Source organism: Chiloscyllium plagiosum, chromosome 22, assembly GCF_004010195.1.
Source record: "Chiloscyllium plagiosum isolate BGI_BamShark_2017 chromosome 22, ASM401019v2, whole genome shotgun sequence".
Classification (NCBI taxonomy): Eukaryota; Metazoa; Chordata; class Chondrichthyes; order Orectolobiformes; family Hemiscylliidae; genus Chiloscyllium; species Chiloscyllium plagiosum.
In genome coordinates this window covers 36,438,771-36,459,545 of record NC_057731.1, presented here as the reverse complement: position 1 = coordinate 36,459,545, position 20,775 = coordinate 36,438,771, and the positions used below count along the sequence as shown (strand labels likewise).

Sequence of the window (20,775 nt, the reverse complement as noted above, 5' to 3'; positions counted from 1 at the left end):
CATTACAGTCAGCAGTCTTCAGTTGAATCAAGTGAAGGGGGAATAGCCTTCACTCAGAGATTCTTGGTTCAGTAAGTTAAGGACCACCAATCCAGGCCGGTCAGAGACAGAATCCTCAGCTGATAAAAGATGAAGAACCAAATGATGGGCAGCACACCACCTAATGTGGGTCTTTCTTGCCTGCAGAGGGCTGTTTTCTTTGTGGAATGAAAGTGGCTGACACATTATTACTATTGGTGCTGGTGGGGACATGTCCAAGTAGGTAAGTAGGCAGTGCAGAGGTTCATGGTACCAGGGACAGGGGTGAGTGAGAACGAGTGGGGAAACTGTTGCAGGCAATAGTGAGTGTTAAAGCATGAGCCTTGGTGGGCAGTGGGTACAGTAGCAGTACAGTAGAGTGTGAGGTATCACAAAGAAGATAGTAGAAGTTACCCTGGCAGAGCTGAAAAAGACATTGACCTTCATCTTGCACTGCTGGGTGTTCATCCAGAGGTCTGAGATTATTCTACCCTGGGTAGCAAGCTCAGAGCAGGCTGGCATGGTCTGGTGTCATGGTCTCCACTGCTATTTCTGAGGGAGGAGGAAGTCCTGTGTTGACACCAGCCCAATCAGCTTCCACTTCCAGATCCCTGTCTGCAAGATGGAGTGCTGATTTTCTGGTATGCCTTATCAGAGGCAGACATCAAGGCAGCTTCAGACTGACAGCACATCTCTTAAAGATGGAAAGGAGGCACAGGATGCCAGTAACTTCGGGCATACCCCCTTGGCAACGAGTTGTTTTATTCTGGTGATGGCACATGGTAACTCAGAGCAGAAATCAGATAAGGGAGACCTATCGGGGCATGGTAGCTAATTAATGAGGTGAGTTTGGTAAGACATTGAGAAAACACTCTAGGTCATAAAGCAAGCATCACTCCACACAACTCAATGTGACTTACACTTAGCCAAAGAAAAGTAAGATTTAGCCCCTTATCTTGCTTTCAACTTTCCTCATCTTTCAATGGATCTTTAATGAACTCCTGCATTTAGCTTGATGCAATGGCCTTTAGATCTTTTCTCATTATGTGGCATTCTTTGGCTATGATGGCAATCAGTACATCTGACCTCTGACCTCAATTAGTAAAGGGTATTAGTTTTAAAATCTGTCTTAAAGAAAAGAAATTGCAACAGTGCAGCATTCCCTCAGCACTGCTGCCCTTTGTGCTGCCTACCCACAACAATGCCCTCTCACAACACAGAACTGCAGTATCATCTGACTGGCTCAACTCTTGAAGTGGGGCTTGCAGCCACAACTTTATAATTTAATACAAATTGACCAAATTGACATAAACTTCAATTATATATTCAAATTTGACTAAAAAAGTCATGACTGCAATCCCTGAAACAACAAAATTAGGAGGATCAACATGACAAAAAGGAAAGATATACATTTCTTAAAGCTACGATGTCCCTGAAAATCTTGTGTGGACAGCTGCCTAACCAAGCAGATGCAGATTAAGTTTGGCCTGGCATGTACAGGAAATCATTATTATGTTTAATTATTTCCAAACCAAATTCCTAAAACATCCACACATGTACATCTGCTTGTCTGGCTGGAGGACCTGTACAGAAATATCAGATTTATCCTCATCTGGAATATGTAGGAGCAGATTAGCAAGAAGTGAAGTTTTCTTCTACTGTTACAGTTTCACCAGCTAAAAGCATGCTGTCATTGTCCAATTAGGACCTCTGTATTATGTCTGGTTATCAGAAGCATTTAGATCTTCCAGTTTTGGGGAAGGGTCACTCAACCAGTAACATTAACTCTGATTTCTCCCCACAGATGTTGCCAGACTTGCTGAGCTTTTCCAGCAATTTCTGTTTTAGTTTCTCATTTACAGCATCCGCAGTTCTTTCGGTTTTTATTCTTTTATGTTCATGTGTTTTCAAACTTAACTTCTAGATAATAACAGCTTCCAGCAGCTGATTCAATAACAATGAACTCCTGCTTTTAGCATGATGCAATGGCCTTTAGGTCTTTTCTCGTTACGTGGCATTCTTTGGCTATGATGGCAACCAGCAGATCTGACCTCTGACCTCAATCAGTGTTAATGACATAATGTCAAAACATTTTAAGAATGAAAACCTTTGAATAGAATATAAACAACAGACTGCGAATGTTAAAGTGTCTCTTCAGAGAAAATACCTCCCACTGATCCATTTACCTTTCTCTGCTACTTTCTTCTCAGTTGCAATGGTTTCTTCAAGCAGAACTTTGTTCATATAGATATATTCTTCCTCTCCAGCTACAAATTTAAACATAAAGTAACATATTCTAGTTTTAGCATCCAACTGGAAATTTGCGCTTTAAGATATAAATGCTACTTATAAATCATCGCAACTTAAACACAGCAGAAACACAAGGAACATTTGAAAGAAAAATGACCATTCAACTTATCAGGTTTGCTCTATCCAACCAATTATACACAAGTTATTTGATTATGGACTGCACCTAATGTTCCCAGAGGCATTTTGAACTGCGCGTAAAAGTTAGAGAGACACTACTCGAGCTCTAATACCTTGTACATGTGAGGAACAATCTTCCAAAGATTTCATAAACAGAGCAATTATCAGTTTTGGTCTATTTCAACATCAAGACAGGCCCTAACTGATCCTTTACAACATATGTTTTAGCAATTTCTGAACAACATCTCTGCATCAGTCATGAACATGACACAGGGATTGTAGATTGCCACTAATCACTATATTTATCTAGCAGCCTAGCCCTGATCTGGCTTGTGATGCATCAGCTGAATTTTTAATTGTAACACTCTTTTGCTCAGAGAATGGGTGGAAGAGGCACAACTTTGGCACATTGGGCAAAGTACAAGATGCCAATTTCCTTACCCCTCTAGCTAAAAAAAATCAGTGATGGGGGAAACTTGTCCAAGGAGGATCACTGGGGGTGATCCTCTGCCTTTAGGCTGTCAGTAGGCTGAAGTGGAACTATAGACCTTCTCGGCTGGATAGCTGTGTCTCAAGAGAGCTGTTGGTCAATTGCAGGAAGGAGAATGCAGTGTGGATGAGGGTATAGGCATGTGTTGGTCATCTTTCTGGCATCTAAGCCCAAAGACACCAACAAGAAGGATGAGGAGATATAGTGGGTCTTGGATTTGAGAGGCTATTGCAGAGAACAATCTTGGTGGACATGCCTCTGCAGAACCTCGGGGTGCTGTTAAGGAGGGAACCCTTCCCATCTATCACCAGCCTGCACAAGGACTTCTTCTGCAGCAGTGGCAGCATAAAGTCCCTCAATTGGTGCACTGGCTGGGCATCCCATGCCAACCGTTCCACTGTTATACTTGCAGTCAGGGCAGAGGCAGGCAGGTATGTATCATGGAGGGATGCTTATTAGATTTACTAAGTTGTGCCTGCATCCAAACCAATACCCAGGGCAAGTGTTCAAATTCAGCTTTTACGTAGGCTGATGTGCAGAAAGATTCCAAAGCACCTTGCCCTGGATCAGCATTCTTCCATCAGCCAATAACACAATGGGTCATTCATATTGGTGCTGTTTGCAAGATTCTTTCATGCAAATACAGCTTCCACTCTTGTCTGCACAACATGCAACTTCCAATTAAAATAAGTCAATCAAAATCAGTGGAAAATTCGCCTCTGTATGAAATCATAAATCGGACAAAGGAAGATGGTCGTTGTTGGAGATCAATTAATCCCAAGACTATAATATCTTCACCTTCCTAACAGCACCTCTACACCAAAAGCAGTTCAAGAAGGCAGCTCACCAAAGACTTCTTGCTGCAAGTAGAAATGGGCACTAAATACTAGCCCATCTAGCAATACCCACTTCCCAAATAAAAATTAAAATTGAGATCCACATTCCTGAGGATGTCTCCTTTTCCCAACCATCTTCAGCTGCCTCAGCAATGGCCTTTCCTACATCATAAAATCAGAAGGAGGACATTCACTGGTTGCACAATGTGCAGCACCATTTACCAATTCTCAGATACTGAAGTAACCTGTATTCATCTGCAACAAGACTTAGACTACATTCCACTTTTTGCTAATAAATAGCAGCTAACATTCTCATTAGACAATTGCCAGGTGATGACTATGTTCAACAAGACAGAATCTAGACTTCGCCCCGGGTGTTCAACGGCATAACCATCACCGAATCCTCTAAACACCAATATTCTGGGAGTTACCATTGACCAGAAACTGAACTGCCCCTCATATCCTCCCTGCAAACCTCATGTTTCTTCATCATTTCCAATATTTCCACGGTACTTTATCGCCTCTATGCTAAGTCACCAAGTGGGAAGAACACAGAACCCATACTGAGATGAAACAAATGTTTTAAGTGTCAATTAACGGATTTATTATTAAAAAAACACTCTGATAAATAAAATCCATTCACTACATTTTACCTCCCTTGACTACTAAATTTCTTATCAAAACAAACATTTATAATCATCGCCCCACTCAAAGGCTTTATAAGCACTTAGAATTGTCAATAACAAAATAAACAAACAGGCATTGGACTGTGATGATAGGTTGCAAAATAATTTGTGCAGCACAAATCTATTGTGATAGTCCTCATGCTCATGTCAACAGAATAAAATACCTAGATCTCTTTTTACACTGCAGGAATATTTTTCAAAAATTTAAAGACCAGGCGATTTGAAACACTTGACAGCTTGACAGTTCAGGTCAATTTTGGAGTTCCATGGAGTTCATCCACTTTGTATGCATAGTCATGTCTTTTTCTAACTATCCTAAGGGATACTTGATGGCTCCCAGCGCACTTCACCTCTTACAAAGCTAGTGCTTCCAAATAAACCTGTTGGATTATAACCTGGTGTTGTGTAATTTTTCACTTTGTAAACCCCAGCCCAACACTGGCACCTCCAAATCATGGTCTCCAAAGATCTCCAGCCACCTTGGACAGTCTCCTGAAAGATCTAAAGCCGCATATTGTGTTTTGGATGTCACTTTTATGACTACTGGATCCATTTGAAGGTAATGGCATTTTAATATGTGTCGCTGTCTCTGTGATCATCTCTTGAGTAATATAGAGTGCACATTTGATCCTGGTGCCCCAGCCCTCCATCCCCAGACTGAAAATGGTTGGGTGCGGGATACAGGGATGGGACTTCCTGAAATCAGAACTATTTCGCCCTCATGTGACTCCTAGACCCACAGTAATATGGTTGACTCTTAACTATCCTCTGGGCAATTAGGAATGGGCAATAAATGCCCTCATCCCAAAAATGAATTGAAAAGAAATCATACGATTGTTTGAGGCTTATTTTCCATATTAGCAACATCCCACTCGTATTCTGTCTCAATCTAAAACCATATAAAGTAGTAGGTTATTTAAAAATAATTTTCTAGAAATATGGCACACTACTTTCTCAGAGTAACTTACCTTTCTTTTTCAAAAGTTGACTGGCTGTTGTGTACAGCAGCATTTTCGATTCTTTTTCCCTTACAACTCATCGTAAAAGAGTCACTTAAAATACAAGTGAGGGAGTGGTATTTGATGTTTATCAACCTCAAAAAGCCATTTCTTAAGGGGTGGCACAAGAAATGATTTCATGGCTCATGATTGTTAAAAGAAAATCATGAAATGAAAGCGCGATTGCACTGACAGCGAGGTCATTGACACTTGCTGCACAAAACAAAAAGTGCTGACCTTTTTGCTGAAGGATAAGCTCATAACTGCAATGTCCTCCATTTGATTCACGGCTGTGAACTCACTTTCCACTGGTGGCCTTTCCATGTGGAATTCAGTGTCAGCTGAATACTCACACAAGGTGCTAACTGGAGCCTGCTTTCAAACGTCTGCCTACATTTGTGCACTTTCTAACAGGAAACATTCAATTTTTGTTAGGGAAGAATATTAAAGGTTACAGAATCTAGTTGGGCGAGTGGATAGGAAACAGATTCACTGTCACCTAATTAGATACGGTTTAATGGGCTTGAATGAATTTAACTTTTTTTTAAATGTTTCTGGGATGCAAGCGCTGCTGGCACAGCCAGTATTAATTACCATTATTAATTGCCCTTCAGAAGGTGGTGGTGAGCCACCTTCTTGATCTGCTGCAAAATGCTGTCAGAGAGAAAGTTTCAGGAGTGGACACAATGACATTGAAGGAACAGTAATATAGTTCCAAGTCAGGATGGTGCATGACTCAGAAGAGAGCTTGGAGGTATTATCAATGTACCCATGTCTGCTGCCTTTGCCTTGTGTGCTAGAGGTTGTACGCTTGAAGGGAAATGTTGGTGGTAACTTGTTGAATTGTGGCAATACTTCATGGAGATGGTACACATTGTTACCGTTGTATCAGTGGTGTAGGGATGGCACAGCCAAGCTGGTGGATGGGTTGTTGATCAAGTGGCTACTTTGCTCCAGATTTGTTAAGCTTCTTTAGTGTTGTTAGAACAACAAGGCAAGCTGAGAGAATTCTACTACACTCCTGACGTTGATGATGGACAAAATTTCGGGAAAACAGTGGGTGAGCTGTTTGCTGCTGAATTCCCTGACCTACTGTAAAGCTACAATACTGATATAGCTGGGACAGTTAACCTTCTGGTCAATGATAACTCCCAGATACTCCTATGTTCTCTTATGTTCAGGAAGAGGAATAATGGTTGATTTTCTCTTCTCACCCTCGTAGTGCTCACTCCAATTGGAACACCTTGCTCTGCCATTCTGATTACTAGTAACTAAACACAGCACACCCTGCAAGTTTCTGGTCTGAACCTTCTGGTCTGTGTCATTTTATGCAGTTGACGGCTGTGGATTAAGGTTTTCTAAAATTCAGTAACTTCCTGTAAGAAAACTTACTCAAAGCAGGGTTAAATTGAAGACTGACCTGAAGAACTGATGATGTTGTGAAGTAGATCGGATAAGACACATTTTTTTGCTAAGGCACTGAGGCTGAGATTTTCATTATCCAGTAACTTCAAAAATGACTCAAGTTCTGCAAGCAGCTGGTCCAGTGCTGGAAGAAAGAAGTTAGAATTAAAGTCAATGTAATATTAACTCATGTTCAGGTAAGAAGCTCCAATTCAGAAATAGTAGATGTACAACATTCATTTTGAAGGTTCCATCACAAATTGTGCTGCATTTAAGCACTGATCATTCAAATGAATCCTATGGAAGAATGTTACTCAATGCACATCTGCATTACAGCATGTTATTCTTAATGTTCCACTGAATGTATGGGAACTTTGCGTAAGCTCTGTTAAGACATGTTCTGTTATTCCACTGTGTTAGTGTTAGCTGGGTAGTAATCTCATCTCTAAGTCAGGAGATTGATGGGTCAATAAAAACTGAAAGAACTGCAGATACTGTAAATCAGAAACAAAAATAGAAGATGCTGGAAAAGCTCATCAAATCTGGCAACATCTGTAAAGAGAAATCAGAGTTTTGGGTCCGGTGAGGACCCTGTTCTGAGGAAGGGTCACTGGACCCGAAAAGTTAACTCTGATTTCTTTCCACAGATGTTTCCAGACCTGCTGAGCTTTTCCAGCAGCTTCTGTGATTGATGGGTAAAGTCTGGTACCTTGTCTTCAGCACAATTAGATCAAACCATGTCATTCTAATGAGAGTGCTTTGCATTTGTATTGTATATTAAAGAGCAGGGATTTCCCCTGCTATCCCACCACGTTGTTGATTAATAGTTTATCACTGATTACAGAGGAATTATCAATTAATTGTCTCATCTGTGATTAGGATACAATGGGAATTACATTTGTCTTCATAATAAAAATAACAGTGTAGTACTATGAATTGGAATGAAATATGCAGTGGCACTGGGGTGAAATACTGATAATCACCGGAATTCCAGACGAGACCTGGCTATAGTCTGACACCTCCTCCTTTTTGAAATGAGGAGTGAAATGGTATAAGCATATATTGGAAGGCTTGTTTCAACACTTGCTTTGAATACTAACTAAGCATTTGTTTTGAGTCAACATCCAAATGTTCCTCTATACTTATGGTGATTTTGCGATAGATATTCAGTTTTGACTGTGGAATATTAGGGGGAGCTATGAAATTACTCAGTGAGCAATAAGTAATGTATATAAAATAGCAAATTGACCTCTCCAGATGTGTTTGCTGGCTATGGTTAGAATTAATTGGAAAAATAACTGTTATTTGAATAAACTGTTTTTTCTGAATATCTAATTCCCACTATAAGTGATCAATATTCCTTTTCACTCTCACATTTCTCAATCCTTCCAGTGAGTCATCTGAATCTCTGTGCAATGACCTCCCCAACTAACAGACCTCCGTGAGTATCTGACGCATGCATGGAAATCAGTGATGAGTAATAGATGGATTAATTTGAGCTATATTTTATCATGGGAAAGAATATTTATTATCTAAGGCTCCTTACTAAACAATTTAACATCAATTAGATGTCAGTATTTTCATTACAGTATAACCAAGCCAATTTCAGTGTATAAAGAGCTCTATCCAATGTACATTCCAGATGATGTCACTATCACCCTAAGGGAGTCATTTCATGTTTTTATGTTGGCATTAAATATGTTATTACACACACTATAGGCAAAAAAATTCAGCTTCTTTTGCTGGCCTAAAAGTCTTGGCATTTTCTAAATGCATTACTATTATTACAAGAAACTTACAGTCAACTACTTTGGATACAAAATCTGGATTAGATTATTGTTTTGAAAATACATTTATAGCCATCTGCAAATGTCTTGCTGTGATGACTACAATAACAATATGCCAATTATATATTTCCTTTATTCCTAAGCAAATTAATGGAATAAAAGTCAATCAATACCTTCAATACTTTTAAAAAAGTAATAATGAGAGTTTTGAAAAGATAAAGCAGCATTGATGCCTGATTTGTCGATGTGTGAACCTTCCCCTTCAAAGTACAGATGGGAAAAATTGTGACTCTGGCATTGTGATGTTCCAGAAATCACATCATACAGCAATTCCTGGATTAAAATGGCAGTTCTTGGAGCATTCAATTACATGGACACAGATGGTCCCTTTTATTTACGAAGCCAGATAAAATTTTGATGACAAAATAAAGTTTATCTCATTTCCTGAAGAAGGGCTCATGCCCGAAATGTTGATTCTCCTGCTCTTTGGATGCTGCCTGACCTGCTGCGCTTTTCCAGCAACACATTTTCAGCTCTGATCTCCAGCATCTGCAGTCCTCACTTTCTCCTTTATCTCATTTCACTCATGTTGAAATAGCATAATTATGAAGATATATTGGACCATATTTATTTGATGTCAAACACCCTAATCAGAACAGATTCTGAGGAGTTTTCTTTATGTGAGAGTTTTTGAATGGATTTGCAGAGCACAGAAGTTTGTTGGCTGAAGACTATGACATTGACTGTGGTGCCTGTGAAGCACAATGAAGGTGAATCAGCTGAACAGGGGCAGATGTTCAAAGAGAGGTGGGCATAGGGGATGTGTGGAGGGATTATATAAGTGGATATAATTGAAGTGGAGCAATATCCTAGAAGGACTTCAAGTTCAGTTAATGGAAAGTAAGTGCTAGCAAGTCAGTTCTCACAGGTGATGAGTACGTCTGTGTATTGAAACCAAGCCAATCGTTTAAGGATGGTTATTAAAAAAAAGTTGATTAATTATTTGAAGGTTATGCTACATATGAAAAATGTCAACTGTTGGAGCTGCATGACTGCAACCGTGTTCTGTCTGCAGGAGTCATGGGATGACAGATCACACTCTTCTCGTATTGGATGATAATTGGTTGCAATTTAAGATTGTGTCTACTTAAAGGTGCATGCACATGAAAAGCCAGTCTGATCTAGTCATTGATGGTTTAAACATTGTCATACCAGTGCACTATTCTCCCTGTAATCACTTCTTCACAACAGAGCAGAGAAGAATTTGGCATAATGCAACTGAGGCACCAAAGGAGCTTAAACATAAACATAACATAGTTTGGTCCCAGATCGAAAGTAAGAAGAGTACAACTATTATAAGCCTGAATAAAGATAATAGACAAATTGATGCACAGGTGAATTGAGTCTTCATTCTTTATTTCATGCTTCATCAATAATTCGATAATGTAAGCTCCACAGCGGACTATGGGCATTGTTGCAGATCTCTCTCACTTTCTTCCCCAGAGGATACTGATCCTTTCTAGTTAGGTAACAGCGGTTACTCCAGAGAAAGACCCCAATCTACATTCCTGGCCTTGGATGTTACTGGCTAAAGAAAGACCCAAGCAAGGAAGAAAACAAACCCTTAAGAAGGGGAGATACTAAATGAATATTTTGCATCAGTATTTACTGTGGAAAAGGATATGGAAGATACAGACAGTAACGAAATAGATGGTGACATCTTGCAAAATGTCCAGATTACAGAGGAGGAAGTGCTGGGTGTCTTGACAAAATGTCCAGATTACAGAGGAGGAAGTGCTGGGTGTCTTGAAACACATAAAAGTGGATAATTCCCCAGGACCTGATCAGGTGTACTTGAGAACTCTGTGGGAAGCTAGAGAAGTGGTTGCTGGGCCTCTTGCTGAGATATTTGTATCTTCAATTGTCACAGGTGAGGAGCCGGAAGACTGGAGGTTGGCAAACATGGTGCCACCGTTTAAGAAGGGCAGTAAAGACAAGCCAGGGAACTATAGACCGGTGAGCCTGACCTTGGTGGTGGGCAAGATGTTGGAGGGAATCCTGAGGGACAGGATGTACATGTATTTGGAAAGGCAAGGACTGATTAGGGATAGTCAACATGGCTTTGTGCATGGGAAATCATGTCTCACAAACTTGATTGAGTTTTTTGAAGAAGTAACAAAGAAGATTGATGAGGGCAGAGCAGTAGATGTGATCAGTAAGGCATTCGACAAGGTTCCTCACAGTAGACTGGTTTAAAAATTTAGATCACATGGAATACAGGGAGAATTTGGATTCAATTTGGGTAGCCATTTGGATACAAAATTGGGTAGAAGGTAATAGACAGAAGATGGTAGTGGAGGGTTGTTTTTCAGACTGGAGGCTTGTAATCAGTGGTATGCCACCGGGATTGGTGCTGGGTCCATTGCTTTTTGTCATTTATATAAATGACTTGGATGTGAATATAGGAGGTAAATTTGAAGATGACACTAAAATTGCTGGTGAAGTGGACAGCAAAGAAGGCTACCACCGATTACAATGGGACATTGATCAGATGGGCTGATGGGTGAAGGATGGGCAGATAGCATTTAATCCAGGTAAATGTGAGGTAAATCAGGGCAGGACTTAATGGCAAGGTCCTGTGGAATATTATCGAACAAAGAGACCTTGGAGTGCAGGTTCATTGTTCCTTGAAAGTGGAGTCGCAGATAGATAGGATAGTGGAGACGACATTTGGTATGCTTGCCGTCATTGGTCAGGTCATTGAGTACAGGAGTTGGGACGTCATCTTGTGGTTGTACAGGACATTAGTTAGAGGGCATAGGTTTAGGATGAGAGGGGAAAGATATAAAAGAGACATAAGGGGCAACTTTTTCATGCAGAGGGTGGTACGTGTTTGGAATGAGCTGCCAGAGGATGTAGTGGAGATTGGTACAATTGCAACATTTAAGAGGCATTTAAATGGGTATATGAATAGGAAGGGTTTGGAGGGATATGGGCTGGGTGCTGGCAGGTGGGACTAGATTGGATTGAGATATCTGATTGGCATGGACGGGTTGGACCGAAGGGTCTGTTTCCATGCTGTACTATGACTCTATCACTAAGTGGGAGACTTTCATCAAAAAGTACATTTAATCTTTTATCTTCCCTTTCAAATGAAAATTATTCATAGTAACCATCAAAGTGGTTCTAGTGTTACTTTTAAAATGTTTTCTTCATCATGAAAATATGAAACAAAAGTTTATTAAAAGTTTGAAAATAACTTGTGGAATTGGCTAGAATGTTGTCTTAAATGACACATTGCATAAGAACATGTAGCTTTACTGAAATGTTTGAACTTAGCAAATTTAGGTTAAACCACTTTGCACAAGTAATATTTATTCAGCAGGATATATCTGCAACATTAGCAATTGTAGAATCAACAGTTCCAAATAAATGCAAACTCTCCTTTAAATGTTCTTTTGCAGCACCAAATGCCTTCTTAATGATCCAAAAAGATATAGTTGCAAGCAGTAACACTAGAGGCAGGTGATTACAGAATGCCAGAATTCAGGGATCCACTGAAATTCCCAGTGCTTTCTTATTGTTTAATGCCCTGCAAAAAAAAAGGGAGTGAAACCAGTAATTATAAAAACTAGGACTGGACTTTCCCCATGCAGAAGCTGGGACTAATTCCAGGTGCTGAAACCACCTGTGAGAAGAACTATTGGGAGTTTCCGGTTAAGTGGAGAGGGGGAGGGAGAGTTGGGACTCTTAACTGGCATGGAGGTAGGTTTCCTTGAGGGCAATAATTAGGCTTTTGAAGTTGGACAGCTAATCAGACACATCCCAGTTGGAAAGGACTGACAACCATCAATAGATGATAAGTTCTCTCTTTAATCTTCTGCAGCTACCACTGCACAATCTTCACAGTCAAGAGCGTAGCCTCACAAGGTATCTCTACCTCCATCTCCGAGAAAGAAGCCACAGATCTCTTAGAGAATGCCTGGCAAAGCTGCCTCCAGTATCCTCCACCAGCTGAGGCCCTGGCCCCTTGGTGGATATTTTAGCTGGGTTAGAATCAGGAGCACTCACTGGTGAGCACATCATTGTCACATTTCTGCAACTGTTTGAGGAAGGAACAGGTCATGAGCAGTTGGAGAACTGCTGGGCAGGTGGTGACCTCATGGCCACAAACAATTTCATTCAAATACATGAACAAATGTGCCAATAAGCAGCTCGCTGGAGGAGAAACCGCAAAAAGACTTCCACCTCCCCAAAGGTCTGTCCTTAGGACACTCCAGAGGAGGCCTGGCCTTCTACATCCACCCTGTTGGAGATCAATTTGAGGAAAGTGCACCCTAAGGCCAACAGGCCCCATTGTAGGGCAGGCTCCATCAAACCATCCCTGAAGCCTGGGATAACATCCAGACATAACGAGAGGGAAAGGAAGAAGAAGACCTTCTGAGGGCACATTTATGGTATGAGTGACATTTTAATGTAAATATTTTCACCTTCACTTTTAGAACATAGAACATAGAACAATACAGCACAGAACGGGCCCTTCAGCCCTCAATGTTGCACCAATCTGTGAATTATTCTCAGCTCGTCCCCCTACACTGTCCCATCATCATCCATGTGCTTATCCAAGGATTGTTTAAATCTCCCTAATGTGACTGAGTTGACTACATTAGCAGGTAGGGCATTCCATGCCCTTACCACTCTCTGCGTAAGGAACCTGCCTCTGACATCTATCTTAGATCTATCAGCCCTCAATTTGTAGTTATGCCCCCTCGTACAAGCTGACGTCATCATCCCAGGAAAAAGACTTTGACTGTCTACTCTATCTAATCCTCTGATAATCTTGTATGTCGCTATCAAATCCCCTCTTAGCCTTCTTCTTTCCAATGAGAATAGACCCAAGTCTCTCAGCCTTTCCTCATAAGACCTTCCTTCCAGACTAGGCAACATCCTGGTAAATCTCCTCTGCACCTTTTCCAATGCTTCCACATCCTTCCTGAAATATGAGGACCAGAACTGTACACAATATTTCAAGTGTGGTCACACTAGCGTTTTGTGTAGTTGCAGCATGATATTGCGGCTCCGGAACTCAATCCCTCTACGAATGAAATCTAACACACCGTATACCTTCTTAACAGCATTATCCACCTGGGTGGCAACTTTCAGGGATCTGTGTACATGGACTCCAAGATCCCTCTGCACTTCCACACAAGAATCTTTCCATTGACCCAGTATTCTGCCTTCCTATTATTCTTCCCAAAGTGCATCACCTCACATTTAGCTGCATTGAACTCCATTTGCCACCTCTGAGCCCAATTCTGCAGTTTATCCAAGTCCCCCTGCAACCTGTAACAGTCTTCCCAACTGTCCACTACTCCACCGACTTTAGTGTCATCTACAAATTTACTAATCCATCCACCTATGCCTGCCCTTATCAAAGGCTTTACTGAAGTCCATGTATACCACGTCAACTGCCCTACCCTCATCTACATGTTGGTCACCTTCTCAAAAAACTCAATGAGGTTTGTGAGACACGACCTGCCCTTGACAAAACCATGTTAACTATCTGAAATCAAATTGTTGCTTGCTAGATGATTACAAACCTTATCTCTTATAATCCTTTCCAAAATCTTTCCTACGACAGACGTAAGGCTCACTGGTCTATAATTACGTGGGTCATCTCTACTGCCCTTCTTGAACAAGGACACAACATTTGCAATCCTCCAGTCTTCTGATACTAAACCTGTAGACAATGACGACTCAAATATCAAAGCCAAAGGCTCTGCTATCTCTTCCCTTTTCATCATTAGCTGTGTGGATGACTGTCATTCTGACTGCAACTACTGAAGTGAAGGTCCAAAGCCCAGGTTTCTTCATCACTACACAATGTTCAATGGCCTAAGATGTGAAGTAAACAACTCCTGCACAACATGCCAGCTGTAGGGCTCTACAAGGGTGAATGCTTCCAGGCCACATTACATTGTGGTTGAGAGGGCTTAGGGCCAGGATATGGAATCTACTCAGTCAGTGATTTAGTGACCACTGGTGTCACTCACCTGCACTGCATGGGCGTCTGTTTAATGCTTTTGTCCTTGAAGGGTCTCACACTGCACCAAAGTGAAGCTCCTATCCTTTGCCTTCAACATTATTATCCCCTCGAGACTGATTACTAAACTTAGTGATCCTGGACTAACCCCACTCTCTGCAACAGGATCCTCAGTTTCCTGACCCACAGGCCACAATCAGTGAAGATTGGGGACAATATTTCACCCTCACTAACACTCAACACTGGAGGCCCCCAGAGGTGCGTACTCAACCCCCTACTGTACTCACTGTATACCCATGACTGTGTCGCCAAATACCAGACTAATGCCATTTACAAGTTCGCTGATGACACCACCATAGTCGTTTGAATCTCAGATGGTGATGAAACAGGTTACAGTCAGGAGGTGGAAGATCTAGAAAAATGGTGCACTGAGAACAACATAGCTCTCAATGCCAGCAAAACCGAGGAACTCATTATTGACTTCTGGCTGGATGTTACTCATGACACTTACACACTAACAGCACAGAGGTGGAACAAGTGGCGAGTGTCAAGCTCCTGGGAGTGGCTGAGAGTGTAGTGCTGGAAAAGCATAGCAGGCCAGGCAGCATCCCAGGAGCAGGAGAATCAACGTTTCGGGCATAAGCCCTTCATCAGGAAGCCTTTGTAACCAGTGCGTCCACATGAAGTGTCCAAGAAAGCTTGGACTCTTCATGTGGACACACTGGTTACAAAGACCCAACAACATCTTTTCTTCTTAAGGGCTTATGCCCAAAACATCGATTCTCCTATTCCTCAGATGCTGCCTGACCTGCTGCACTTTTCCAGCACGACACTCTCGATTCTGATCTCCAGCATCTGCAGTCCTCACTGTCTCCTGGGAGTGGTCATCAACAACAAGATTTCTTGGACTCTTCATGTGGACGCACTGGTTACAAAGGCCCAACAACATCTCTTCTTACTCAGGCAGCTGAGGAAATTTGGCATGACAGAGAATACCCTTGCCAACTTTTATAGGTGCGTAATCGAGAACATTTTGTCTGGATGTATCACTACCTGGTATGGCAACTATACCATTCAAGATCGGAGACGGTTAAGAGAGTGGTGAACTTGGCCTAGACAATCACAAAGGCCAACCTCCCATCTATGGAATCCATCTAACAGGCCCGCTGTCAAGGAAAGGCCGCTAGCATTCTCAAAGATCCATCCCACCCTGGCAATGCTCAACCTCTACCATCGGGGAGAAGGTACAGAAGCCTGAACATACGCACCAGCCAGTTTTGAAACAGTTTCTACCCTACTGTTGTTAGAATACTGAATGCACTCACAAACTCTTAGCATTCACCTGTACCTGTGTTTTGATTTTTGCCGCTGTGTACCTATTATTTACTTATCTATGCTATTTAACTATGTGATCTGCCTGTATTGCTCGCAAGACAAAGCTTTTCACTGTGCCTCAGTACGTGTGACAATAAATTCAATTCAATTCAAATTCAAGTGGAATACCTACCCCACTCACTCTGGTGGCGGCCATTTTCATCTCCATTGCACATTAGCTCTCCGGATGAAGATGAAAAGAAGCTGCAGATGTATTTCACAGAATGAGTCCCACACTGAGCCTCTCAGTCTAGGTGTCCCCCCAAATCTCCACATTTCCATCTTGTTTGCCCTCCCCACTTTGACCTTCCCCAAATTCCTTCCAACCCTTTCATTTAATTGTTCATCTCCTGGCATATCAAGCATTCATACCAGACCCTGTGCCCTGTTTCCCCCATCAAAACCAGGGTGGTGCTGACAGATAGTGAACCACATCCTACATTACCCCTTACCCTCCCAAGCTCTATTGTTATCCCCATATTTTGACTAGCCCTCACCATTCAGAATTGTTATCCCCTCTGCTTCTAGCATGCTACCTCCAATCCCCATAATTAAGCTCCCCAGTTTCCCTCCCACAGCAGAGGCCCCTAAAAACTCCATTTTTTGACCTTCAGTGGAGGGGACACCCAAGACCAACAATGGCTCACATCTCTCACCCCAGTGAACCTGAAGAGATGGCCCTGTCTGATGACCCACCAGATTTCTGATCGACCTCTATGTAGTTCCCAGATTGATTTTCCATGACTCCCCAGATTGGTTGCAATGAAAATACCCCATAGAGTTTAGAGGTGTGGATCCCTGACTCATAAACGAATATCTGGACTGATACTAGAGGCTGCCCTTGCCTTACTGTGCTGGGATCCCTGGCTGAAAGGGTATGTCCCTTGACTTGACAGAGGACTACTCCCCTTACACTTTGGCCATTTGGCTGGTGCATACACATTGTGTTTGCCACATAAGCTGCTGGCACATAGTGTAGGAATGAGATTGACAGAGCCTGGTGTCAGACAGCAACACTGCTCCAACCCAAGAGCCAGAAGCCTGACTCTGTGCTCAAAGTGTCCTGGCTGCATTCCAATAAAAGATGCTAGTGCGCTCTAAAATACAACACTGAAATCCAGAAATGTATTGTAAATAGATCAGAGCTGTGGCATGAGGGTGCAGAAAGGCTGGTATGTATCTGATGCCATTGTCCATGGGTTGCACCCATGGAACGTGTCCTGGGATATTGCCAACCAAGTTGAAAGTCTGGAGGAGCATGCAGTGAGTTGGAGACACCACGCACCCGCTCTGACTTTCATGTTAAGAACTGCTGTCGTTCAGTTTTTCCTCAGCATTTGGGAGAATGGGAAACCAAATATGAATGAGATGCGATCAGATAATAATGAGATGGTAATGCAAACAAAAAAATGAAAATAGATCTTTCTGTGCTCACTAGCGAGATTCGCATTTCGCTGTTCAACAGTTGCTTGGAGAACTGGACATTTTTTCCTCTCTTGTTCAGAATTTCTGGCAATCTCATAGTCCTTTCTCAACTTTCCTATCACTGCACACATCATTCAGGGTTCGGGACCATTCCATCATTTGCCGGGTTACCATAAAGTGGAAGATTAACACTTCAATTTCTAAAATTTGGAAAGATACCTGATGGAAAAAAAATGTTACTGTCAATATGACTACACTAACTCCATGCTGAGTCAACTCAGCAAAAATGCCAGGCGAGTGTCGGGAGTGTTAGATTTTCTACTTCTGATAAAAACTGCTTTTGAAAGCTGATTGATTCCAAATTCCATTACTCTGTCAACATTCTGTTATGGTTTGTTACATTTGGCAGCAATGAAAACTATTGTTGAGCAACAGTGACAGTGCCGCGAATCTCGAGTCACACTTTCAAACTAAATTGGCTGCAGACGTGCACCTTGTGGTGAGGACCACATTGCAGCCAGGTTCTATTGTTGTTTAGTGGTCTGTGTCTTTTTCTCAAGGCAGCTTAGTATTTCTGTGTTCCCACCCTTGGCAGTCAGAAAGGAGGGCATCTGTGTCCAATTCATTAGCAGTCTAACATGTGCAGCGCACACCTCTCAGCTCCTGGGAGCGTTTGTGGTTGGTACAGAGATGTTCCTGGCACCAGATATTCCAATTTCCATATTCAAATTTTGGATCAAAATGCTTTTCCTTGGGGCATTCCCAAGATTAAGCTTCTAAAGGGTGTAACAGTAACACAGCACAGAAACTTTTGTTTTCTTTGCAGCACAAAATTACAGGTCAGATAGAGGTCAAGCAACTTTTACTGTAAGCCTTCATCAACGCAAGAAGTTGGACTGTGCTGTAAATCTGAGTGAAGAACTACAGTGCATCATTTTGGCTATTGGCAAACCCACTTCAGCAATTGTACAGGAATCTGCAACTGGGACTGAAAGACTTGATGCCAGGGAGCCCTATACGTACACACTAATCATTGAACAAAGGTCAATTCTTTTCAAACTGGAGACAGCATTCTTATGAAGTTGCTTTCATTACCATACTCCCTGACCTCTCACTGTCTTGGAATTGCTTCTCAGTGGCATTTTATGCTGTGACAGTTACAAATAAGTGACATTGTTGCAAGTTTTTAAACAACAAATTCAAGTTGTTGTTCTGTGTAAACCTATGTATAATGTTTTAAATTCAGAGTTCATAGCTTGGACTAAAATACTTGGACAATAATTTTAGCAAGTCAAAGCAATCCTGAAGGCTTAGCATCAGTAGGCATGTGTAAGCCCCCCTACCTAGGTCATAATTTTGGCTGTAATTATAGGTTATGCCTATTCATTGTTCTGATGCAGAGACTTTGGAAGGTCCTGAATCCTGGATGATTTTCTGACCATTAAAATGAAGAGATAGAAAATCCTGATGGATCTGCAAACATCTTGCCTTGTACCTCCCCAGAATCCCTGATAAGCATCCCAATGAGGCAATGCTCCATTCCAACAATAAATTGGTACACTATCTCCTGAGAAAAACTATTCTACAAGGTGGCTGAAATGAGAGGAATGGGGTTGAATTTTACAGGAGGTTAGATTACTCCCCCTATTGTGACTGAAGTCACAAAAGGTTTGTTCCACAAGGTTAACATGCTGCCACAATATAAACAGAGAATTGGGACTTTTGCCCCTTAGTGGCATGAAATCTTGTCCTTGAGATCTGCCAGCTAATCTTTTTTTGTTTTCAAATTGCTATGTGACTTGGAATATTTCTTTAACAGTGCGGTTATTTTGCAACCATTTCCACATTACAGCAAACATATCAAATCCATTTATCTCTCTTTGTGCTTCATTTGTAAAGGAAAAGATCACATAGATGGAATTATATAGGATGGTAAGCACAATAACAAGTCTTTCAGCCCAACCATTTAATGTTCCTCCCAATCATTGTCCCAACTTTCTATAGCCAAATTAAAACATATCTGAAATTAGAGGGTATTTCATCAGTTGTAGTAGTTGACAAATAGAATTGGAAAGTATCAATCGTTCCAGGAAATGGATAAAATAACATGCTATAAGTTTCCAGCTAAACTGTGTTACAGGTGCAAGTGCATTTGCCAACTCTTATTATACGGCAATTACACCGAGATAAGGATAATTTAGTGTTTAAAGAGAGGAAATTAATGCTTTTGTGTATGGTAAAAAGGTTAACAGCATCTCCTGTACTAATTATTTCATGATATTGACGAACTTCATTTCAAGTCTAAAATGCAAATTAGCAATAACTGCCAAGGCAAAAGGGGCTTTTTACTCTCTGCCAAACAACCTCGGCAGAAAAGTCACTGAACAATGAGTTGACTATGAAGCTTGATGCCCAAGATTACAGTGATTGCAAGGCATTCACTGGAAACAGCTGTAATAAAATTACAATCCTGAATATGCACCTTTATACCCCTGAAATGTAAATTATTTTAAAGGACACTGGCAAGCAGTGCTGAGCAACTTCTTAAAAAAAATTATTTACCATTTTTCCTGAAAAACAACACTTGCTTCTTTGAAACAATTCAATATTTTTTATCATTTTGACTGCAATTAAGGAAATGTTCAGATTTCTTGGGTGTGCAAGGCTACCCTATGAATGGGAGCAGTGTTGTTAGAACTATTGAGACAGCCTACTCAGATCTGGCAATGAGCACAGTAAAGCCCGCTTTCTCTTGCTACTAAGGCACATCTTTTGTTCACTTGCCCTTTCAAGACCCTGAAAATTCCAACATATTCTACAAACAGAAGAGAAAAGATGGTTTACATCGCTGAAGTTAATTTCTCTAACATGCAATTTTATCCAACCCCTAAGTGACTACATTATAACTACTGAGTCTTACAATAACTGTTGTGTTCAGATATACATTATGCAGAAAATTAAATTTATTACTTTATTTACCCTTATTATTTATTCACTTTACTTATTTATTTTCTAATAAATAATATATATGTATGGATCATTCCTCAGTGGATGTTCATACACCAAGACTGCTTTTGCAAACAGGATTTCACAGTTTACGGATAAATAAAACAAAATGCTTGTTAGTAGTATGATACATTTCTGGCTTTTGTTTTACTAAGGTTTACTTTAAGCAAATATGATCATGAGAAAAGGGGGCAGGCATCAGCAATTCGGCCCTTGAAGCTGTCCGCTTAATTCAGCAATGGCTGATTTATTAAGTCCTTAACCCCATTTTTCTGCTGCCC

The 20,775-nt window shown here is 41.2% G+C and overlaps 1 long non-coding RNA gene across 1 annotated transcript in view; it reads right to left on the bottom strand.

Moving 5' to 3' along the window:
• Nucleotides 1-2,203: 2,203 nt before the first annotated feature.
• Nucleotides 2,204-20,775, bottom strand: part of LOC122561212 — a 124,266-nt gene continuing 105,694 nt past the window's right edge. Inside the window, exons 2-3 of the long non-coding RNA XR_006314945.1 lie at nt 6,876-7,004; nt 2,204-2,285 (exon numbers count right to left, since the gene is read on the bottom strand). This is a non-coding gene — a long non-coding RNA (uncharacterized LOC122561212). The remainder of the gene's footprint in view (nt 2,286-6,875; nt 7,005-20,775) is intronic.